Source organism: Eschrichtius robustus, chromosome 4 (assembly GCF_028021215.1).
Source record: "Eschrichtius robustus isolate mEscRob2 chromosome 4, mEscRob2.pri, whole genome shotgun sequence".
Classification (NCBI taxonomy): domain Eukaryota; kingdom Metazoa; phylum Chordata; class Mammalia; order Artiodactyla; family Eschrichtiidae; genus Eschrichtius; species Eschrichtius robustus.
Window position 1 is genome coordinate 64,026,362 of NC_090827.1, and position 25,690 is coordinate 64,052,051.

General features: G+C 40.7%; 1 protein-coding gene across 2 annotated transcripts in view; it reads right to left on the reverse strand.

Moving 5' to 3' along the window:
- The window catches only part of SLC4A4 (solute carrier family 4 member 4), a 346,852-nt gene extending 324,196 nt beyond the window's left edge, over positions 1-22,656 (reverse strand). The window contains exon 1 of one of the 2 annotated variants that reach the window (XM_068542846.1): positions 22,586-22,656. The gene's annotated coding sequence lies outside the window, so the exon portion shown is untranslated. The remainder of the gene's footprint in view (positions 1-22,585) is intronic. The other variant, XM_068542845.1, reaches the window with a different exon arrangement.
- Positions 22,657-25,690: the final 3,034 nt, after the last annotated feature.

Below are 25,690 nucleotides of genomic sequence, written 5' to 3' on the forward strand. Positions count from 1 at the left end.
AAATGTTCCCAAGATAAATTACAAAGAAAAACATTCTGAATGTGACTTTTCTTTCTAGTACATTTAGCTGGAAGTCTGTTCAGATTTTTTAAACAATTCTTTGGACCTTTGATTATCCAGCACTCTTTCTTTTTCACTTTTCGACTTTGTTACTGTGGGTATACACCTCCAGTTCAGCTCACTTAACTTTTTATTGAGGACCTACTCTGTGGTAGTCCAACCCAGGGACTGGTGACACAAAAAATGAATAATATACAACCACTTCATAGAGGCGATTATAGCCTACTAAGGTAGAGCCTACTAAGCTTATTACCAGATAATTCTGCATAGCTTCAAACTCCAAGAAATATACTTGTTCAAGAATAACAAGAGATATTTCTTCATCCTTTTTGTCTACAAACACAGGATTCCCAGTAGCAAGAAGAAAGCATTCTCCTCAGTTGGGTTAATTTCCCTCGGCTTCTACTTGGGGTGGGGATGAGGAATAGAAGGAAAGAGGCAGAAAAAGAGAGAGATCAAATAATACATTCTTTTGTGAGAAATAACCCATAAGAAAATGTTTCCTGAAAAATTACCAGTGGTGAGTCCTTTTAACACGTACAATACATTGACTACAAACTCAACTTGCTCAAAAACACTTCAGCATTTCTTGCAATGGTCACTTTGAGTACACTGAGGTCATTCATTCTTTAGACAGTGACTACATAAATGCCATGATTTCTCCTTAAACCAGATAATGGCTATTCAACAGCCAAAAAAAAAAAAAAAAAGGTAATCATGCCCTTGCTTACTAGCAATATCAAGCCTGGAAACTCCAGAAAAAAGCTGAGAGATATTCACCTCATGTCAAACGTTTTCTGGTCATGGCAAGAGGATTACCCTATATTCAAGCGAGGGTTTGCTGAGTACCATCGGGGATCCTCAAGAGGTAGTACAAACAACCTGGAAAACTGCTTCGGACGTGCTAGAACCCAAATTAATTAGGTTAGCTTGCTTTTCACACAGCCATAAACAGGAAGGTGATTTCAAATGGAAGAGTCCAGATGATAATAATGTAAGCAAATACCACAACAGGAAGGAAAACCATAATTGATAAATCATTAAATGAGATTACCATAGTTTAGTACAAAAAAAAAAAAAAAGGAACCAAAAGTTTGCTTCCACACACTACAATACAGCCCTTTTAATGTAATGTGATAAACTGTGTAATGTCAGATTTTATTTCCAATAATCCTTTTATAATTCTAGAGATATGATTAGCCAATAATAAGATATCTGTAATAGTAACCTTGATATGTCATATTATTTTAATTTCTCAAAGGAAAGAAGCCTTCCAAAAACTTCTTAAACCCAAATGCAAATTAAAAAAGAGAAAAAATAGAATTCAAGCACTAATTTTTCTAGATAAAGGAAAAAAGGCTTTCATGCAGTTCTTAAAAATACAAAGATGTTTGGAAGACTATGAAGTGATTCATAAAGGAGAATTCGAAGTAGCAAATTCTGCATCACTTTCCCACTTCCAGAGCTTCCTTTACCACTACAGAAAGATGAAAATTAAATTTTTTTTTAAATTTTTATTTATTTATTTGGCTGCACCGGGTCTTACTTGCAGCGTGCGGGCTCTTAGTTGCGGCATTCGGGATCTAGTTCCCTGACCAGGGATTGAACCCGGGCCCCCTGCATTGGGAGCGTGAAGTCTTAACCACTGGACCACCAGGGAAGTCCCGAAAATTAAGTTTATTCACTAAATGATCTGATCTCAACATTTTAAAATTCATTTTACAGTCTGTGACCTTTGTTTAGTTTGTATGTATGTGTGAAATGATGGGAAATCATATTTAGTTTTAAAAGCAACACTAATATGTACCTATAGGCATAGTTTTCTTTAAGGTTATGGAAGCATACCCTAAAAATTTATCCTCACACATGGTTACAGATTTTTTTAATTTTTATAATTCTGAATTAACAAGCTCAGAAATATTCTGTTTGGAAGACCCATGTGTCTAGACATATTAAATCAAATGAAACTCTCCGAGAGACTTCACACCAGTGTCAATAACATAAACCATCAATTCTCATTTATTCAAGGGAAGATTATAGCATTTGGAGCACAGCCAACATCTCATTTCTTCTTGCTGTCCTTTCAGCCTGCAGTATCTTATCTATCTTATTGGTAGGCATCACTCCAAAAGTCGTAATAAACTAACAATTATTAAGTCCTTGCCATGAGATAGGCACCGCTGTCAATATATGCTAGAGCATTTGATTTTCCACAGCTACCCTATGAGGTCAGTACTATTGTTATGCTTATTTTACAGATGAGGGGCACAAGGATGCTGTTAATTGACTTGCCCAAGACCACAGTCATAAATGGCAAAACGAAATGACCATCTGGTCTGCTGCCAGAGCCTGAATACTTAAGCACTGCATGATATGCCTCCAATAGATAGCCATCATAAAGGAAATAAAACCCAAACCAAGAAATAAAACCCAAAGCAATCAATAGAGTAAGAAACCACTCTCTCCTTTTTTTATATACACAGAATCAAAATGAATGTGCATTTCATGGGTGAAATTGTTCCAACTATTGATCAGAATGAGATTTCATGTATTATCCATAGATTTTTTTAACCCACATATTCAATCCCAGGCCGTCAGTTAATTGAGAGGTACTGGTTTGATCTTTCTTATCTTCTTAGGTATTTGTCAAATCTAATACATATTTATCAAGCACTGAACTCAGCCCTAAATTTTTTTTTTTACTTGTGGCAAAAATCACGTAACAAAATTTTCCAACCACCCATTTTTAAGTGTACAGTTCGGCAGTGTTAAATATATTTACATTGTTGTGTAATGAATCTCCATAACTTTCAGCGTTAGTCCCTTCGGGCTGCTATAACAAATTATCACAGATGAGAAGCTTATAGACAACTGAAATTTTTTGTTCACAGTTCTGGAGACCAGAAGTCCTAGACCAGTCCATGCACCAGCATGGTCAGGTGCGAGCCCTCTTCCAGGTTGCAGACTTCTCACTGTATACTCACATGGCAGAAGGGACTACAGAGCTCTGTGGAATCTCTTACAAAAGTACAAATCCCATTCACAAGGGCTCCATCCTCATGACCTAATCACCTGCCAAAGGCCACACCTACTAATACCATCACCTTTGAGAATTAAGTTTTCAACATGTGAATTTGGAGAGGGACACAAACATTCAAACCACAGCAGTCCTAAACATTTTTGAGGTCCATTTTGTCATACCATTTTATTCTTTATCAATGACCCGTCTTTAAATTTCTGAAGTTGAGCAGAATCTTCAAAATAGAAGCGTTCTTTTTAGGTAAGCACATATGAGACTCTGACATTATAAGCTAGTGATTCTTAACTTCTTTGGGGGCCATGGCCTTTTGAAAATCTGATGAAAGCTATAGATAATAACCTCAAAATAAAATGGATAGATGAATATATAATTTAAATGGTGCTCTATTTTCATGAGGTTATTGAACCCCTGCTCCCCAAAGGCCAACTCTGAACTCAAGTAAAGAACCCTAATTTTCTGGTATTATTTTGCACTAGCATTTACCAATTCTCTTATATCGCAGTATTCTTTTAAATATCAAGCTTCCCCTAATGAGTGGTAATCAAGATCTTATTTGTAAAATTTCACATAAACATGATCTTATTTACAAAAATTAAATTAATCTACAAATATTCAGGAAAGTAACTACATTGCTTATAAAAGGAACCCCACAGAGGCAAGGAATTCCCTTACTTCCCATAGGTATCACATATTCAATGAGCACTTTCCCACAAAAATGCTATCAAAGTACCTCATGTCTGAAAGTAAGCTAAAGTAAAAATGCAGTCAAAGTTGCCTATCCTTATGGGCATACCTTCTTCAGATCTGATTGCAAGAAAGCCCCATGACTGATTGTAGATAAGCTGGACTTGATCACTACCTTTCCAAATTTAATGCACTGTAGTTAAATAATCATGTTCACTGGTTTTGATTGCATCATTGCATTTTCTGATGTTTCTGATGACATAAAACATTAGCTTTTTAGAGGTGATATCCTAGAGCTGATAGGCTCTCATTTCCTTTCCACCCAGACTTGGGGGGGAGTAGATAGCTAAAAACTAATGTTTTGTTTTGTTATTTGTAGGGGACTAAGTAAATATTGTTAAGGGACACTAGTCCACATTAAACATAAAATATTTTGTATATGTCACCGCTTTAGCAACACATGAATCCTTTGGATGCACTCTTCCAAAAACATATATACATACAAATTCTGTATACAATATCTGGGGGTTCATGAGCCCCAGCCTAAGGTCCAGCTGTGGACCCCAGACCTCAAAAATTAAGAACCTATCTCCGCATTCAGTAGACAAGTGTAAGCAGACACTTCTAAGATTTCTAGGACTTCATCTCCTTGAAACGACATGAAGAATCCAACTCTGGCTGCCTTTAAAGGTGTTCATCATATGCAAAGAAACTCAGCACTTATCAGAAACAATCACCACAGCATTCTCTTTGTTATCTGGTCAGTTTCTCCAAACATAAACAGTTTAGTTAACTGCTCTTAAAGGAAGGCCCTGGCTCTTTTCTGTTTCAAAGGCTGAGAACCTGAGGGATGGATAGCCTCCTGTGTCTGCCACAGTAACTTCATGCTGCATCTCTCCAGAGAGCTAATCAGTAGACACCCTGATGCTGGCAACACAAACAAGCCAGGAATCAGTCTGGCTAATGTAGGTATTGTCATCTGGTAAGCCGTGGTCGCCACCGGAAGCCACCTCATCACTGCTGCTCACCCACCCTCCTCAAGGCTCTTGTCACATTGGTCATATTGTACCTTCACTTAAGACGTCCCTCTTCTCAAACTCCTTTCAGATTTATTAACGCGTGTTCAATTATCCATTACATTCTGTACTAAATTAGCCTCTTATCTTCTTTCTTGTTCTCTAATTTTTTAATATGTTTGTCCTCTATACATGTCACATAGCTCAACTGTCTACAATACACTATTCAATATATATACATATATATTTATTATTCCTCAGACTCCAAGGTTAAGTTAAAATTATAAAAACTACTGTTTGAAGGATTCATTAATTTATTGAAACTGTTTTTGGAATGTGACTTTTTTGCCACTTAGATTTGTTCCCATTGTCCCACCAGGTTTCCCAAATTTTGAATTTGCCAGATCAGAGTGTACTAATTTCAGAGACTAAACTTACTGATAACTTACTATTCCTTTTTTTTTTTTTTTTTTTTACAAAAAAAAACTGTATTCCAAAATGATGAGCAGGCAGAAGTGAGATGAAAACAATGGGAACAATGAGAAGAAAAAGTTTTCAAGTACTCAACATCCTTGGTTACTTTTCCCATGACCCTGTGATTGGAAACCAGGACAGCATTTAAAAAGCTGGTCACCTTGGAAAGCACAGAAACCTCTAAAAATAAAAATCAACATTTACAGACACTGCCATAATGGTTTCCTGGTAAACAGAGAGACATGCCTGCGATTCTACACCCCACAAAGGGGTTGTGGCAATTAATTATTCAACATTTGGAAAGTGCTTTGGAGATAAGAAGCTAAGTGCTAAAAACCATCATCAATTTGCAGCAAACCGCACTTAAAGCGAACTCACCAGGTTTACTGTTGGAAACTGAACCATTAGTCTAAGTCCATGATTTCTTTTTCATTTTTTCCCCCCATTTCATTTAGACCATTAGACCAAACAGCTGACACCCATATGGAACCTTCTTTTTCCTTTTGGTTAACCTTTGAGTATCACTGAGTAAAAAACTAGCCCTTAATTTTCATAAAAAATGTAAATTCTAATAATGTGGTTTCACTGGAATTCACAGTGAGATGCTTATTATGTATCCTTTCTCTTCTATCTTTTATTTAAGTAATATAATAGTGAATTTACTAAAGATTTCATATGTAAAACTCTGAGAGTAAAGTCTAGTTTAATGTATTTCTACTGTATTAGTAATCATTTAAGCAAACATTTAATGTCCATGACTGTACTACACATATAAATTTAGATGAACAAGCTAAGAATTGGTTAACCTGGATTAATACTCTATATGAAAGTAATGTCCTTCTATTTAAATAAAAAATTGGGTTTTGTTAGACAATTTTTCCTTCTTATCTACAATATATTCTGGTTTTAATTTATTCATTTTAAAACTCAAAACAATGGCCCAAGATTGAGAATATTTTTCACCAGACTATAACTAAAACCCACATAAAAACCCACCTGCATTCATGCTAAAAAAAAAAAAAAAGAGGAGGCATGAAGTGGCTTCTAGAGAGTCAGTAGCAGGCCACGCTCTGCAAAGCCATCACATGGTAATTGTGGTTGGTTTGGGATTAAATAGACAACATACAAGATACAATCATTCTTACCCATGTCCATTTTGGAAACAATAAATAATTTTGCCCAAAATATTCATTTTTCACTTCATGTCTCCTACACATTGAAAGATCATATATACAAATGTCATAATTTCATGTTTTAGAGAATTAAATGCTGTACTGACATAATCTTCTTGGATATGAGACTTGTTTCCATTACATGGAGCTCAACGTTTCTCTGTAAAGAGGGTTTATGTATTTTAATCCCCAAAATGCACAGTTTTAAAAGTCATCTTTGGTTTTAGAAAGGGCTTATTATGAGATGAGTTTTCACCACTTTAAACATTAATTCCTTTTACACATCTATTAGTCAACCTTAAATCTTTTATCAATATTCACCCCTCCCAAAAATTCCCCCCGCCCCCCAAAAACACAAAAACAAACAAACAAACAAAAAACGTGCAAGTAAAATCTTAAATGTACTTGACATTCCTAATCTCAATAGGGAAAAAAAAAACCTTGCTGGTTGCTGAAGTGAGATTCTCTATAAGGCTCCCAGCTCACATAACAAAACTAACCATGGAATTCTGCATGGAACCCACAATGCACTGCTCAACCCAAAAATAAGGTAACACCAAAGCAGCTAAGATAAATTTTCTCATTGACTGGGCTTGATATTTACTATGTATTCCATATAATCTTCATCATCTATGGTTCACTGTATAATAAATATGTAGATAAATTATTTTTCATGGTTTACTCCGAATATTCTCATTTCTTTAAAAGAAATTGAGAATAGCTACAAGCAACTTAAAACTAAGGAAGAAAATGAATCCAAGGAAGGTCTTTTTTTAAAAAATTCCATGAAAGGAAGTATCACAGTAGTTCCTCCTCTGCTCTGCTGGCTTTATTAGGATATGCCAATAATGGACTATTGGTGCAAAGAGAAGAAACAGACAAACTTTATGTTTTAAAGAAGTGTTTTGTGGCACACATAATTAACTATCCCTGCTTTAATGTTAACAGGGCAAAATAAACAACTTACCATGATATAGTTGCCTGGTACGTAGGGGGTCAATCAAGTAAGTCATTTCAAATGAAATGTTTTCCATCCATACAAATACGAAGGAGATAGAAACTGCCCAAAGGAATTAGCCATGTCCCCAAGTGAATGAGAAATGAATTGGCAGGGACTGAGCCTCCATGAGAACATTACTTTGAATCAAAATCAAACTTCTAAAGCACTCCAGGTGACCCGCTCTATATTTATGGAATTTAAATACTGAAATGTTGAAAAGAATGATTCTGAAATGTTTAAGAAATGAAGCAATTTAATTAAGTTGGCAATGCTGTATTTACTGATTGTGTTGTAATGTTCAGATCCGGAACCAGAGTGACAGAAAAGACAAAGACCAAGACTCTGGGGACCTTCTGAGATGGACACTATCACCTGGCCATGAACTGCTGTATCCTACTACTCCCCAACGCAACAGCAGAGGCGGGTCCATGTCCCATAAACTTGGAAGGTCCTCACCTAAGTTACTCTGAGGGAGGCTAAAAATGACACACACACCCCTACCTAAAAATTTCATCCACCATATGCCCAAATCCTTCCAATTTCATCATCAGTGATTATTTCTTTTGCACCTTTCTTACAGTAAAAATTAAAAATGCGAATACTACCAAAATACATAGTACACTAAATTAATGTTCTTACAAGGATATATTGTCAGACTTTTTCCTCTTGCAAAGAAAATTAGAAAAAATTAACAATGAGAGCATTAGCTTTCAAACTCAAATTGTATTAAAAGAACCATATTATAAAGGAAAGGTAGAGGTGATGAAGTCAGGTATGAACACCTAAATCATACTATGTGCTACAAACTTTTCTAAGCATTTCGCATATATTAACTTACTGAAAGGCTAGGACTTAAAGGAGGTAGATTCAGATGAAGAGCTGGAGCACTAAGGATTTGGGGGCCATGCTGTATCACCCAGATCTCCCCCTCACAAAGGAGCGGCTTCCCCGTGGCAACTTGGGTGACTGACAGCGCCCAGCTCAGTCTTGCTCTAGAGAGCCACCTGATTCAAAGTCAGTGCCCTGTCCAAGGGCAGCCCACATCTCACGACTGGTTGACACGGGGTAAAAAGGCCTGGCTCCCTTACCTCAAGATGAGGCAACTCTGTAGGGTCTCCTCAGCTCCAGAGCTCCTGATGGGATTAGCAGATGCCTTTGCTACCATCGAATCGACTTCAACTCCTCCTTCTGCCCAAACTAACTTCCTTCGCTCCCTCACAGGTATTACACCTCAGCGCCAAGCCCCAATAAACTTCCTGCCCAATCAGAACCCGTTTCCCAGGGAACCCAACCTAAGACCGCCCTGGAGGCAGGGCTCAAGCCCAGGCACTCTGGCTCCAGAGTCCATGCTCATAAACAGCACACTGAAATCCTGACAGTAATGCAGATTCAGAAAACAAGCTCGATGGGAGTTTCCACAGGCCTCAATACCTGTAGGTACAAAGAGGTCTCGGTAACAATAACCAAAATTTGCCACAGGACTGCTGGATCTCAGCAACCTTCTCTCATTTCTGGAGTCTGTCAGTCGTGCTCACCAGCAGTCCTTTCATGACCTTCTATTTGGGCCTCTTCACTGAAGGCCAGCGACTACTGGAGGATGCCACTTTTCTGCCCAGGATGCTCTCTCCGGGTCTCCTAATGCTTTAAACCTTCAAGGCACTGAAGCCCACAGCTACTGCCTCAGGCACCATCACCCCAGAGCTACACTCTGCTACCTGGATCCTGAAGCAGCCCTCTCCCGGCCCACACTTCTCAGACCACCTCATGAAAATGGGTCCTTCAGCTTTGTCTTACAGTCTCTCTCTCTCTCAATATGGCTAAGGCCTCCTCCCCCTAGGGCACAGTACCCTCCATTCCCCTCTCTCGTCGTGGCCTCTAGTCAAAACAGCATTTCCTCATATATGTTCAACTCATGAGAACAGATACTTTGGGGGTCACTGCCCACCATATAAGCAAATAGCAAGATCCTCAATCCCTGTTTAGACACAGCTAAGACACCCTCTTTACAACATAAAGGATAAGCAAAAGAATGTATAAAGCACAGCAATATGGGAACACTTGGCACAGGAGCAATAGCTCCACACATCTCCAGCCCAAAGAGCATCACTGAACTACATAATGACCATGAGAGATGAACAAAAGGGAAAATTACATTCAACAGATTGTTAAGAAAGGAGGTAAGTGTGTGCAATTCAGAAACATATTTTAAGACAATTTTTTTAACATCTTTATTGGAGTATAATTGCTTTACAATGGTGTGTTAGTTTCTGCTGTATAACAAAGTGAATCAGCTATACGTATACATATATCCCCATATCCCCTCCCTCTTGCGTCTCCCTCCCACCCTCCCTATCCCACCCCTCTAAGTGGTCACAAAGCACCGAGCTGATCTCCCTGTGCTATGTGGCTGCTTCCCACTAGCAATTTTAATTGGACGCTTAATTAGGTAAGCTTCAGTTATCAGAAAATTCAATTAAAGTGAATACTTCATACTCTAATGACAGTAGATAAATAGATCACTCCTGAAATTTAAGCAGACAGATTCACAATTTCCCAGAAATGGGCTCCTCAAAATATGATTTCCCCTCCCTTGATTCCACACACTGCAACCCATGGTACCTACTGCCCATACTTCAGGCATTCACACCATCCCATCACTGCTCCCCAAATCATCAGGGTCCTGATAGATCCCTTATCCCTGGACACCCACCTTAGAACCCTCACTGTCTCTACAGGACTAGGAAGTTATTCCACCAGCAACCTGCTTGAAGCCTGAGCCACGTACTCTAGCCTGGTTTTTTCTGCTGCTCTAGTTTTTATATAAAATATACTGTGTTATGCAAGCCCATACACCCGAGTCCTTCCATCACAGAAGCTAAAAGCTGTGGGTCAAAAAGAAATATATGGCATTGGGCTTTCTAAGCTCTCTATTTAATCTGTGAACATAATATTACATCTAAGGTATCTAACACACCGATTTTTAAACCTACAAAATAAATTTCATTTTGTTGGGAAAGCAAACTCTTTCAGAGTAGTGGAATTATCCCAAATGAACCCTGAACCAAAAGTGTTGGTTTTAATTCAGAAACACCCAATTTTATTTTATCAGCAGCAAGGGGTGGACTTGATTTAGAGAAATTTTACAGGGAGTGTTAAATGATTTGATCATTTTATAGCCTCAAGTGTAACAATGCACTTATACTAGTACCTTCTGGTCAAGGTCAAGAGCTGAGATAAGACCTGCTGAGGCAGGTAAACTTTATAGGAAACGTCATGTGAGGTCAGACCCACAATCCCTTAGACCATCCTTCAGTGACATCTGACAGTGACATCAAAAAGCAAGAAACCATTCTACAAAATGATAGGTGACTCGAACAAAGTGCTGTGAGAGAGCTCTGGGTCAAGAGAGAATACTGTCCAAAGAGGTCTATTTACCAAACATATCCATATTCTCTTTTACACTGTATAAATACTTAATCTACATAAAGTTTTGTTCTGTGCCTCTTGAGAAGCCAGTTTCTCCTCTTAGGGTAAAATGCTGTTCACAGAAATAGCCACTACATAAATTTAAACTCTAAACCTGTTTCTCTCAGTTCTAAGTGGACCTCCTAGCACTGATGTTCTTGGATTTGGGGCACCGTGTTCATGACTTTCCCTAGGCTTGGACTCAGACGTAGGTGAGGTCTCCTTTCAGACTTCATTGTTCAAGATTACAGCATTCAAATCAATTTCTGTCTGTTCTCCTAAAGACAGCCCCCTATTCTCATGATACGCAGTGCACTTCTCTAGACCTTTCCCAGTTATGTCTGTCTTGAGGTGCAAGACCAAACCTTCGAGGGAGCCATATAGGTAAGGCTCATAAGGATGAACACAGACATGCAACATTAAAAGACCCCTATTAAGAGGTGATAACTGAATTCAAATAGTATGTGTTCAAATGTAATATTTATCAATATACCAAAGAATAATCAAACACTGAGATTTCACTGGAAATACTATTCTCTATATAACAAGTAAAACATCTATTCTAAAATGTCTCAGTATATTACGCATTCACACATATCATAAGGCACACAGATTATAAGGCAAATAATATACACCTAACACATAGATACATAGTGCAATGATATTCTCTCACCTTTACATAAAACCCAGTATTATCACAGTGCCCTAACAGCAGTACCATAGAGGAGTCCTACTTTCCTCATTTATATTTGTATTATATCTTCCAAAGGTTTTATGAGAACAACATCTGGATTTAAAACTCCTAGTTCAACATGATCAGTACAGTATAAAAGAATGATTTGAGTAAGGCAAACACCAAATTCACAGATGTGAATACATAAGTGAATAAATGACTCTCCCCTTGCCTACCACAGGAGATACCCATTCAGGTTTGCCAACTGAAACCCAGAAAGTACTAGATGTGCCTAATTTTACCCTTTTTACAATATCTGCTACATATTCTTCAGAGAAGGCACAAAAATTACAATTCCTTTTAAACTTTTTTTTAGGTAAATGCCTCTTTAGAAATCTTAAAAGCAGTGCTCCCTGGGGGAAGCTGGGTCAAAGCTATGTAAAAACTGGACTATATTTTTCTAACTCCCTGTGAGCCTACAATTATTTCAAAATAAAAAGTTTTTTTAAGTGCTAGCAACTCATTTTTAATCTCAAAAAATTAGTACATAAAACTGTGTCCAATTCAGAGAACAGATAAAATAGAGTCCTATCTAAATAGAACGGTTAGGTAATTTTTCCAAGGAACTATAAAACATCACAACCCTAATAACAAAAGTTTCATCCCCAAAGTTACCAGATTCCAAACTTCATGACAACAAATTTCACAAGAAATATTTGAAAGACCTAACAGCAATGATCAGAGCTACTACACTGGAGGAATTTCTTGAGAAGAAATAGACTTTAGATTAAATTGAGTGTAATGACTGGGCACCTCTGATTGGTCTGTCCAGATTTTTTAAGTAACTAATTATAATTCCACTAAATAAGTATTTTCACTATAAAATATGCTATCCACTGTGAGGACCACAAAAGATACCCTGACACAATTCTTACAGTGAGGAAGCAGAAAGTGTAGGAAGACAACATGAACACATATGAAACAGAGGGCAGTGCAAAGCAGTAAGCAATAAAGTGATCAAATAGAGTGTACAATTCACTGCCTAATGTTTTGGTAGGAAAAAGTAGGAGTGCTTGAATTATATTTTCTTCTGATGTTTCTGGATGGGTGTTTTAGTTTCATCTCTTAATGTACTTTTCAAGGGAAATTATCTGATCTCATTTATCTAAATCTTTTGAGACACTTCCTATCCACCTTCTCTCATTTCCCTGGCAAAGGAGCTCAACTTGTAAAACTGCAAACGTGTGAGCTGTATGTTTCTTCTCAATCTGTTAACACTCAGCAGTTTTCTAAAGGTGATTGTGATCAGTACTTTAGCCAACTCCTAACATGAGGCCCTACTCTCTGCTAACATCATGAGTGCTCATCTCACATTCCTAAGGACACAGTCTCTAGAGGTCAGAGGAATGAAGGCATTTCTGAAGCAGTTCTGCGGGGAGGTCTCGCTGCAGCTGCAGTCAACATGCAACACGCAAGGGGAGGGCTCGAGGAGGGCAGCCATCAGCACTCAAGATACAGTCAAACTTCCAGGCTGATGATCTCACTCAGTCCTCACTCAGAACAAACATGTTTCACAAATAACACTTTCAGAACTTCATTCATGATCATTCTGGGGTAGAAGGTACCAAAGCCTGGTTTGTGTTAAACACATTAGGAATCTCCCCATCAGGCCATAGAGACAACAGATCTCCATGCTGAAAAGCAGGAGATATGGAAGAGCTAATCTCACTCCACTCTCATGGGGTATCAGCTTAGATACTATAGTTGTCACGATCCTATTCTTTAAATAGTTGTTCTTCCCTAAATCCATAGCATCCATTTCTTTTTAAAGTCACATGTGCTGGGCCTCCCTGGTGGCGCAGTGGTTGAGAATCTGCCTGCCAATGCAGGGGACACGGGTTCGAGCCCTGGTCTGGGAAGATCCCACATGCCGCGGAGCAACTAGGCCCGTGAGCCACAATTACTGAGCCTGCGCATCTGGAGCCTGTGCTCAGCAAGGAGGGGCCAGCGATAGTGAGAGGCCCGCACACTGCGATGAAGAGTGGCCCCCACTTGCGACAACTAGAGAAAGCCCTCGCACAGAAACGAAGACCCAACACAGCCATACATACATACATACATACATACATAAAAAGAATGTAAGCAGACAAGAATAGCATTAAAAAAATAAAAAATTAAAGTGGAGATCGTGGCAAATTTAAAAAAAAAAAAAAAAAGTCACATGTGCTGAGTAGACACCAAAGGGAGGAGTCCTGCTTCCAGCTTTTGCTTCCAGCTTTTAACACAGCAATAACCAGACATGCCTGGGTGCTTTTGTTTTTAAAGGACCCACTTTAACTTCTCACAGGGATGAAATCACCCAGAACAGAAGATGAGGTTTTCTGAAATTCACTTTTTTTAAAACAGTAGTTCAACAAGACTCACTATAATTACCCTTTGTATTTATTTCAATTTTCCATAGCATTATATCTGTAACAAGAACACAAAAGTTGTCTACTATTCCAGATGATTCCATTTGTCCAGTAAATCACCCTAAAGCAGCCACATTCGGGTCAAGCACATACGAGGGATGCTACCTAAAATGTAAACGTCCTCATAAAATGTAGACTGACTTATGTTATTCTGAAGCGATACATGTTAGATACTCAGTAATCTGAGTACCACAACACAGTTATACTTAAATGATAAAAGCCAACCAACCAACACTACCACAACCAGCTCTCAAAAGAAAAGAAAAAAACTCAAATATAAGAAAAAAGGGAAAAAAATCAGTCTTTGGGTAAGAAAATCTAATTAGATTTCCATATCAAAGTCCAAGTTTCTTCTGCTGCAAGCCTGATTTTGCAAAGGGATACCTACTGTTGTTTATCATGTAATTGTCCCAAAAAAAATCATACAAATTTTCATTCTATTTCATTTAAATATAAATATAGGGCACTAAACTCCTTTTCCTATGAAGAAAAAGGAGGATCAGAAAGTCAAACCAAAGTTGAGAATCAGACCTTTCAAGGGATTAAGAATCGCTGCTTTACACAAAGGTTCATAAGGTATATGCTGCATGTTTGCTTCTGATAATATAATCAACATATCTGAGAACCACCTTAACATACTAAGCTGAAAGGGCTCTCTACAAGCTCCAGTTTTCAGCTGTTATTCATCTTTAAATATTCCATTTTTCACGAAACATGGTTTCCAAGGTATCAGCACTGGAAAACCCACTACAAGATTTTAAATCTGGAAATTGTTGGCCAGCATTCTAATTATAGAAGCAAAAAATATTCCGTGTGTAAGCTCTGGGGGCTCACCCATGGGGTAAAGAGCACTATAATCATTTTCAAGGATTCTCCAGGTCCTGTGTGTGTTATTTGGGGGCATAAATTTGATATGAGCTACATAGGGAAATGGGTGATCTCAAGCTGCTGGCTACTAGACTCAATTTTTCAAGCTGATGTTTAATAAACCCTGTTCCCAACTCAGCTTTAGCAATAAAAAGTAAAAGTTCTAGAGAAAAAAATGTAAAACACAGTTTGAAGCATGCAGAGTTAACAGCTCAAAAAGGGTGCTTAAGTGTGTTGTTCATTCATTCAGCAAACAAGCATCTATTACTATGTCAGGAACTGCTCTCAGTGTTGGAAATTCAACTCAAGAGTAAGACAGGTTTAGAACACAACAACAATAATAAAATAACTGAAATATGTATAGCCATTTACAGTTCTGAGCAAGGTTTTATAAATACCACCTCATCTGTCTCCCATAATGCCTCTAATGAATTAGGTTTTACAGCCATTTCAATAATGAAAAAAACAAGAGATCTAATACAGATGATTTTCTAAATTCTCCGAATCAAATAACTCACAAATAAGAGAGCCTGGTCTCCAACTCATACCTTCCAAATGCACATTTCCATCAGTCACTGGGCAATACCACATAACAAGGTACTCTACTTGTATGGTAAGCACAGAGGACACATTCTGTATGGTTTCGAATGTTGTGTTAAAGTTGTTTTTTTTTAAGGACACAGTTTCACAGATCCAGACTACGGTGTTTACAAGTTCAAAATGTTTCTAATCACAGGATACTGCAAAAACTGGTTAGAACCGACTAGGCCCAAGATGTTGCAAGATTCAACTTCCAGGAGACCTTGAACCTCAGTATATGCTCATCGTAATACATTAGCATATGCTAAATGCCACACCCACAGGTGCCAGTCCAGAGGCTGATCATAAAGGGGCAAAATGTGGGCAGTGGCCCAATTCCTGGAAATCCCCACCCCTTCCTCAAAATAGGTGAAATAATCCTCCTACTTGTTAGCCTATGAAATAACCCAGCCCATAAAAACTAACAACCCTACACCCCTGGGATGCTCTCACCTTCTGAGATGGACCACATTCTGCCTATGGAATGTGTATCTCTGAATAAACTCACTTTCACTTAAAAAAAAAAAAAGATGTTTCCAATCTCTTCACCCGTTTATTTTATTATACAGAAACATTGATGAACGAGTTTGTCTGGTTAGCTTAGCTTTCTAAACAAATAAGGTAAGTTTACCCCGCAAGTACTAAAATCTGTAACTTGGGATAACATACCGGGCAGAAACTCCATGAGCAAAAACCCTGAACTAGTACTTCACAAAAGAAAAACAAAAGCCAATCAACATGTAAAAAGGTACAAAAGGTACTCTGGGAAATGTAAATTAAAACCACAACGTGAGGGCTTCCCTGGTGGCGCAGTGGTTGAGAATCTGCCTGCCAATGCAGGGGACACGGGTTCGAGCCCTGGTCTGGGAAGATCCCACATGCCGCGGAGCAACTAGGCCCGTGAGCCACAACTACTCAGCCTGCACTTCTGGAGCTTGTGCTCAGCAACAAGAGAGGCCGCGACAGTGAGAGGCCCGCGCACCGTGATGAAGAGTGGCCCCCACTCGCCACAACTAGAGAAAGCCCTCGCACAGAAACGAAGACCCAACACAGCCAAAAATAAAAATAAATTAAAAAAAAAAAAAAACAAAAAACCCACAATGTGATACCACTATACATCCACTAGAATGGTTAAAATTAAAAAGAGATGATACCAGCTGTTTGTAAGGATGTGGGGCAGCCAAAACTCTCATAAGATGCTGGTACCACCTTTGAAGGAAGGCACTATCTACTAAGTCTGGCTCACCAATTCACCTCACAACACACACATCCCAAATTCCCACATTTACCAAAAGACATACGTAATTAATGCTCAGAGCAGCACTTTGCATAATAACCAAAAACTGGAAAAAAACTCAAATGTCCATCAAGAGTGAATTTATTCAAGAGTCCATCATGAATAAATTGTGGCATTCTTATAAAGTGGAACACTATAATGCAATGAGAATAAACAAACTGTTGCTATGCACAAAACGTGAATGATTCTCACAAACATAACGCTGAGCAAAAGCAGGCAGGCACAAGGATATACAACTTTTCTGGTAGAAAGTTCAATAAAAGGTAAAAGTAACCTGCAGTCCCAGAAGTCAGGAGAGAAGCTACTCTTGGCAGGGAGGAAGGAGGGGGCTTCTGGCTGCTGACAATGGTCTACATCTTGGCTTTGGTGCTGGGTCAGGGCTGTATTCACTTAGGTAAATCACTGAGCTATTTACTTATAATTTAATGGCATGCATACTTTTCTATACGCATGTTACATTTCAATAAAAATGTAAATAGATAGGAAGATGGGAAGGAGAAAGGGGAGGAGGGGGAAGGGAATGTATGAAGTGATGCTATCAGGGCAGCGTAGAGTCCAAACCACCAGGCTTCCTTTCATTCTTACATCTGCTATTAGTAGTTAGTCTACCTCTTCCTTTACTACCAAGCTGTTCTCTGGCACTTGTCACTGTTATCCATGCAACTGCCAATATCAGGCCATTTCTATCTTCTAATTTGTAGGTTACCGTTTGCTGTAGGATTAGAAATGTTATAATCAGCTGCTGGAACTGTATCTGAATTAAAAGAGTAAACAGAATCTGAGAGATGTCCTATAAGTAAAGTGAATCCTCTTTAATGATGTCTTTTTTTTTAACCCTCTATTTTGCCTGCTCAGAGGCTGTTTTGCTGAAGAATATGCCAAATATAGGAGTTCCAAATAGATGGAGTTGTTACTAGGCCCTATCCGTGAATACTAGGTGTCCAGGCCAAAGCTAGAATTAACAAACATAAAATTCCAGATCCCACAAGTTTACTTATTTGCAAATAGTATAAGAGAATATCAGGCAGTGAATATATTTATAAAAAAGAAAAGAAACTGCTAACTTTTTTTTTTTTTTTTTTGGCTGCGTTGGGTCTTCACTGCTGCGTCCGGACTTTCTCTAGTTGCTGCTAGCGGGGGCTACTCTTCGTTGCAGTGCATGGGCTTCTCATTGCAGTGGCTTCTCTTGCTGTGGAGCACAGGTTCTAGGTGCGTGGGCTTCAGTAGTTGTGGCACACAGGCTCAGCAGTTGCGGCTCAAGGGCTTTAGAGCGCAGGCTCAGTAGTTGTGACGCACAGGCTTAGTTGCTCCGCGGCATGTGGGATCTTCCCCGACCAGGGTTCGAACCCGTGTCCCCTGCATTGTTAGTCCAACTGCTAACTTCTTACCCAAGACATTATGAACAGTTTTTCTAATTGTGTCACTCATAGAACATCATATCAGTTTCAAAGAATATATTCCTTTCTCATTTTGTATTTTTATTAATTTTGATTTTTCAAATCCCCCAAAAAAGTATACTAAAAGTTTTATTTAAAACTTTTTTAATGTTTCCAATACAGAAATTCAAGTGAAACAAAGGATACTCTTTTTCTACACAATAATCCACAAAGGGAAGCAGCCGCATAGCACAGGGAGATCAGCTAGGTGGTTTGTGACCACCTAGAGGGGTGGGATAGGGAGGGTGGGAGGGAGGGAGACGCAAGAGGGAAGAGATATGGGAACATATGTATATGTACAACTGATTCACTTTGTTATAAAGCAGAAACTAACACACCACTGTAAAGCAATTATACTCCAATAAAGATGTTAAAAAGAAAACACACACACACACACACACACACACACAAAATCCACAAAGTCAAAAAAAAAAAAAAAACCTTGAAATACTAGTTGGTGATTATTTCCTTTTACATCCTAATTTCGTGTAACTTCTTTCTGTATCCATTCTCCATGAAAAACAAAAGTTAGCTCTCAAGCCTGGAGCTAGAACGGGCACACACAAACTGAAAGCTTCACCCGCGGGCACTGCAGGATCTGAACTAAAGAGGAGACAGGTGGGTGCCTCCGCTGAACAGAATTACCTACAGGAACGGAAACTCTCACTTTACACCAGGATCAATGTTCATCTGCTTTAGTATCTTAAAAGCTGTGACTAAAACAATACTCGTTCATTTGATAACAGTCATTCAATAAACAGGCGTCACTAGTTCAAAGATGAAATGTTCATTCCCACCTCCACCAATAATTTTCCGCTTAGTTTAAGAAAAGCATACAAAGTTCGCTGTGTCGTAGCTTCCTCATCTTTTCAACAAGCATGATAATCCCTTACATCTACTTAATTTGCAGGGAAGAAGAAAAAGATGGATGTTTTGGCTTCTGAAAACAACTATAGATGTACATGGTTTCACCATTATTAGTTCTATCACCATCTTTTCGAACACATAACTTAATCCAAAGGCAAGTAAGACCTTATCATTGAGGGATGAAATTATGAATATCATGAAGAAGACTGGAAGAAAAAGTTTTCTCTCTTCTTTGTCACAGCAGGTAAATAAATCCATCACCATTCATAGCTGGCTGTCCTTTTGATGCCTTGTTTGAAATGCCATTTCACTGCTGAGACTAGAGAAATGCAATAAAAGTCATTGCCACAAAATCATTATGACAGTCATAAATATGGTTTCAGATAAAATAAAATCGGCTACCTCTACAAATGAGTATTATTCGTGCACCTGTGCATGTGCATGTGTGTAAATGTACATCAGACAAAAGAACTGGGTAAAAGGTGGGTTAAAAGAATCCATCTCCACTGCTGCAAAAATAACTAACGGTGTGCGCTACAGGGGATATAAAATATCATCTTAATGTTAGAAGGACAGCAGCATATTTTCTATTTGTGACATAAACATATCAAATGCTTAGCTCTTGGGAGATATGCAAAAGTGTATGTGAAATACAACTTAGCCCTGACCTTATATGAAAAAAACATTATGCTTCCCCTCCCTTAGAATTCCTGCATTATGCAAAAAGTTCCTGAAAGCAGCAAGATCTAGTTTAGTTTTGTAAAAGTCTTACTAACTTCCTGGATGTTCCTAAACTATGTGTTTTGCTAAATGGCTCCCCGAACATAGATAAATGTCATAAATCACAGGTTGGCCTGAGAAACTGCAGCAACAGTGAGAACCAAGATAGGTGTTCCGCTTACAGCTTCTTTTGTCCCATCAAATCATGTGCCCTGATTCTTTCCATTTAGCAATCAAGGAAAACCTCCTTAGAAACTTTCATCATCATTAGATTTTTCTCTTCTCAGTTTGTTCTTTCCACTCCCAATCTTTATAGCTATCAACTCCAGTCTTGGCTTCTATTCACATTAAAAACGAACACAGAAACGCTCCAAAACAAGTAGATGATGTGTGTTGCCACACTTAAGTAGCAGTGAATTCTCACAGGACTCTCTCCCCTAACAACAGTAGTCCTCGCGGACTGCAGCGCCCTCAGAGGCAGGCAGAGAAACCTGATTATCTACATGATTCAAAAACTTATGTGTATTTCCTTTCCTTAAGTGCTGTGTTTTCTTTAAGATGTAAGCTATGGCCTGACTATCCACCTTGTTATCAGAACAAGGGATCAGAACCTTAAAATTATACTTGCCGGAGCTAAGTGAAAAAAGAAATTACCACCAGAGTGTGCTGGAAGTTGTCCCAAAGGTTACCCGTTTCTATCACAATGTTTTCTCTAAATATGATTCCCTGTACTACTTTCACACACTGTTCCAAACCCAAAACATATTCTAATCATTTAAAAGGCTAAACTAATAACACTAACATTCAAACACTTAAAGCCATTTTATGTTAACAAAATGAACTAAAAGAGATACATATATTTTAGTAAGGCTCCAGAATGACCCCTAAACATTAAATGATACCCAAAACCTCATTTTGAAAACAGCTTCATGCAAAATGTTGGGGGATTCTTAGTATTCTGTTTTCACAAAGGTAGACATGCCTGGAACTTTCAAAATATCCCATCTTATCCCTCTCACCTCCACTCTGATAAATACCCTATGCCTCAAGAGTTCATAAGAGTACTACTTTCCTCTCTCTATCCATATATGTAGGAGTTTTTTGTCATCTTACCAGAGACTCTGAGATCAAGTTAAAACTATTCAATTTCAAGATGTAATAGAAAGAGAACAGAATCCTATCACTACATTTAACTTTAAAATGAAAGTAAAAGTTTTTTTTCCCCAGTTGTTAAAGCTATAGAAAAAGAAGTAGACATGCTTTCTTTGATTGAAGTTATACTAATAACCTCAATCTAAGTGCCATAATGACCATGAAAATTACTTAAATGTTAATGTGATGGATACAAGGAAGAGAGTTCTTAAGTCAGAAACCTTTTCAAAAGACATTACATTGGCCATAAGAAGCTACTGAATACTGCTCTAACTGCTTTGAACAATCTATTCAAATCAAAATGAAAAACTAAGCCCTATTGAGCAATGTACACTTAAATTTAATTCAGGTAGTATTCGAACTCCAAGTCCCAGATACATGAGAAAAAGGGAAATATGTTACAATGCAGTGTCTCTTAGGAAAGGAATTGTTCCAGGATTTGAGACAATGTGTGTTTGGCACAGGCCAGTGTTCATGATTTCCCATTGGGAGTAACTTTCTCCAGCACTGAAGTGAAATGGGAAAAGAAATGAGGAGGGTAAACCAGAATTATAAAGTGCTCTTTATCGTCAAGCCTGGAAAGAGCCTGGTGCAGGCCAATTATGAAGGCAAGGCCTGGAGAAGGAATGAGGGGTGGACAAAACAGAAGTTTTACATGGAACTTTTTTTTTTTTTTTTTTAAATGGTTTACGATGGTAGAACAGAGGTAGAATGGCTTCCTTCTCCATCTCTCATGTCAAGTTCCGGGTTTTTTTGTTGTTGCTGTTCTTTTGTTCTTTAATAACTTTCCTGCTTGTGGTGCTTGCTGCAGTTTGCTGATGTAGTTCCCAACTCCTGCCTTCCTTTGGTGACTCTTATTAACGGACTGGCAAAGGCTGGGTAAAATGCACTTAAGTAAAAAGAAATCACCTCTTCTTGCCAAGACGCACATGATGCCCAGTACCTGAGGAAGAGCTCCACTGTCGCCGGCCAAGAGAAATCCCAGTTTAACCTCTGCCTACCCTTTCCAAATCCATTGCAAATAATTGTGTGCGTGCCACTTGCAGAGAATCTGCCTGACTCACCCCCGCTTTCGGCGTGCCAGGGAAAGATGTGAATGCTCCATCTCGGAGCTGGCAGTGAAGTGGGGGCCGCGGTCTCGGCGGCACCTAAAGTTCCCCCCCCCCAAGCCTCCCCCGCTAGTGGGTTTGGGGATGTTACCCTCTCAAGCAGGTGCCCAGCCACACTGGGGCCACCCAGGCTCACAGGAACACACGTGTCACTGCGCCGGAGCCCAGCCCGCGGGGTACAGTGGCCCCCCAGTCCTGGCGGCAACGCCGGGTTACGCGCTGAGGCTTTACACTGGGGGAGAAACAGGACCACCCAAACTCTTCCTCTAAACGCGAAGAAGAAAAAAAGTACTTTTCCGCGTCCTCGTCTTGCACACTCCGCCAGCGCCCAGCCCCGGGGATGCCCGGCCAGCAACTGACCTCTCTCTCCCTCCCGGCGCGCGCCAGAGGCCGCCTGAGCCCCCTCCGGGACCTGCCCCGGGCCCGCCGCCCCAGCGCCCGCCGCCGCCGGGAGGCGTGGGACTCGGCCGACCCTCCCTCCCCGGCCCCGGCCGGGCGCTCACCTCCTGGGGTCCGGCTTCCGTCGCTCCTCCAGTTTGGCGGCTGAGTGTGGGGCTGCAGCTGCCGCCGCCGCCGTCTTCGCCGCCTTCGCCGCCGCCGCCGCCACCGAAGCGCTGCCCGGCGCGCCGCCGGGGCTGGAAGCTGGGAGCCCGCGGGATCCCCGGAGGCGCGGGCTAGGGGCGCGGCGGGGCCGAACCGCGGGAAGTTGGTGCGAGGCGCGGAGCGAGCGGAGCGCGAGCCACCCGCGCCCAAGTAGTCACAACTTTGCCGCCCGGGTGGGTGCGCACTCCGGAGCGGAGGGAGGCGAGGACGGGGCGAGGGCGCTGGGGCGGGAGGGTCCTCGGAGCCGGCAGGACGGGAACCTGAACGGCCCGCGAGAAAAGGGGGGAGATAGCGCGGTGGGTAGATATCTACACGGCCCGCGTGGTGAGCGGCCAGTGAGTGTGGGAGAGCGCGGGCGTCTACTCTACTTTGCCTTCTGCAGCTCCTGCATATTTATGGGGATCGCCGACGTTTCTGCCAGTAACTAACACTGCAGCGGCGGTGCCCGGCCTGGACGCCCCTCGGGAGCGAGCCCGGGGAGGGCGGGGGGATCGGAGAAAGCGGCGGTGGCGGAGGTTGTGCCACGAGCGCGAGCCCGCGATCCATATTTAAAGCCGCGACTGGCCTCGGCCGGCCCCCTGCCCTGCCCTCGCTCGCGCCCGCCCGGCCCCCACCGCTCCGGGCCGCCGCTCGGCGTCAGCAGCCCGGGCTTCGGCGGCGGTGGCGGCGGCGACGGCGGCGGCGGCGGCGGCGGGGAGGGGCCTCGGGCCGCACCGCCTCTGCCGGGGGCCCCGGCTCTGCGCGCAGCGCCCGGCTGGAGCTGACCGAGGACCCGGCTCCCGACCCGCTGCCTTCGCCTTCCTGGGTTCCCTCTCTTTCACGCCCTGAGCGGGCTGCGAGGACCAGCTTTTTGTCCTATTCGCTAGAGTTCCCCGCTGGGGAGAGCTTATTCTCTCTTGCAGAACTGAAGTTGCTGGCATTTCCCAGCCCCAGGTCAGTCTTGACGCTACTTTATAAAACTTGAGGAATATAGGTAGAGGGAGTGCTGCCAGCACACAGTATTAAGACATCGTACAACTTTAGCAGAGGATGTCTGGGGAGAGCACGGCTCTCAACCTTGTCCTTCGCTTATGTCACTGGACTTCTGTCGTCCTCAAGCAGTTTGGGAAACATCTTTAAGCCATCCAAGGGAGTTTCTTGAGGATATAAATGGATTATTGTATTTACTGTGTTCCTAAGGCCAATTAGAGTTTAAGTCCCCTTTGCCAAGCACATACTACTAATAATATATCAATGACCCAGCCCCATCGTGATCAGTTAAGTAGACCCTTAAGCTATAAACAGACCGTCAGCACAGACACCATCTAATGTTTTGAGTACTGCTAGAGAGAAGCCTCTTAATGGATTTGAGCCGCATGGTATATGACGTAAGCCTATATAAGCCTATTAATACATATTATATATATAATATACATGTGGAAGTCACTGACCAAACTGCATCTTTGAGGATAGCCACCAAAACACATAAAGCCCAAGAGAAATAATATCACATACTGACAACCTGCTCCAAAGATTTGGTTCCAAACCTTCCTTCAGTGCTAAGCTGTAATTAATAAGACTGGGGCAGGGGGGAAATCTGGAGGGAAATAATTTGGGGACAAGGCTTTTTTTTTTTTTTTTTTTTTGTCTGCGTTGGGTCTTCATTGCTGCCTGCAGGCTTTTCCCTAGTTGCGAGGAGGAGGGGGTGGGGCTACTACTCTTTGTTGCGGAGTGCAGGCTCTAGGCGCGGGCTTCAGTAGTTGTGGCACACGGGCTCAGTAGTTGTGGCTCGCGGGCTCTAGAGCGCAGGCTCAGTAGTTGTGGCGGTCATACTCCACGGCATGTGGGATCTTCCTGGACCAGGGCTTGAACCCATGTCCCCTGCATTGGCAGGCAGATTCTTAACCACTGTGCCATTAGGCAAGTCCCAGGGGAAAAGACTTTTCTTGCCAGTATTTAAAACTGGAATAGATCTATTGTACCTCACCAGTGCTTGGGAAGCAGGTATATACTCGTATCTTTTTAAAAAACTTAGTGTGTTTAAAATCCTTAGTCAATGCTCAGGAGACACTAGGAACTACCAGAAGCTGTCTAATGTTTAAAATTAAATTGCATTAATGTTGTGTGTCTGGCTGTTGTTACATCTGGCTCACATATATGCTCACACAGTCAACATGACCCACTGCAGTGATGTGGGAAATTCAAAACAGAAGATTTTTTTTTTTTTAGCTTTAAAGGTTTTCCCTACATAGTTATATTTTGTTTTTCGACTAATGTTAAAATTAACTTTCAGTCCCTGAGCACACAGTTAGCAAGAATCAGCAACCCCAAAGTAAGCTCACAGGAAAAGAGAAGACACTTTTGTATTAAGAATTTACAACTGCTGTTCAGCAGTTTTTCACACTGTGGATTATGTATTTCAACATAGCTGACAATTTCTCATTATAATCGTGAATCAGCCATGAATGGTCAGCGTTGGTGACTGTTTGGGAAAGGAAAAATCCAAGAAGCTTATGTTTTCCAATATTCTGCTTCAAAATATATCAAACTGTCCTTCACACAAACCAAATAAGTAACCCCTGAAGGCATTTCACTAACAAGATTGACAAAATTTTACCCTGAAAGAGTATGCAGCTGGAGTGTGGGGTGGGAGGCAGAGAGGGAATTAGAGCACTTTGGGCTGAGGTTTTGTGTGTGCCTTAAATTAATGAGAAAAAGAGCTGTCACTGGCAACAAGCCAACAACCTGTTATCTTTCTCATTACTTGATGTTTGGTATCCCACAATTAAAAGAGCATGTTCCATTTCCTTTCCTATTGATTATTGTCCAGTAATTGAGATGCATGTGTTTTTCTTTTGAAAGGTCATTAACTTTTCTCGTTATCTCTGCATGTGGTCACCTTTGCTATTGCTATTCTGAGCAAGGACAATGAATCCTGAGATCTTTTTTTCACTGATCCTAAACCTTGAATTATGTCCCTTGATTCTCATGAGCCCAAAGAAAGATTTATTTGTTCATTTTGTACT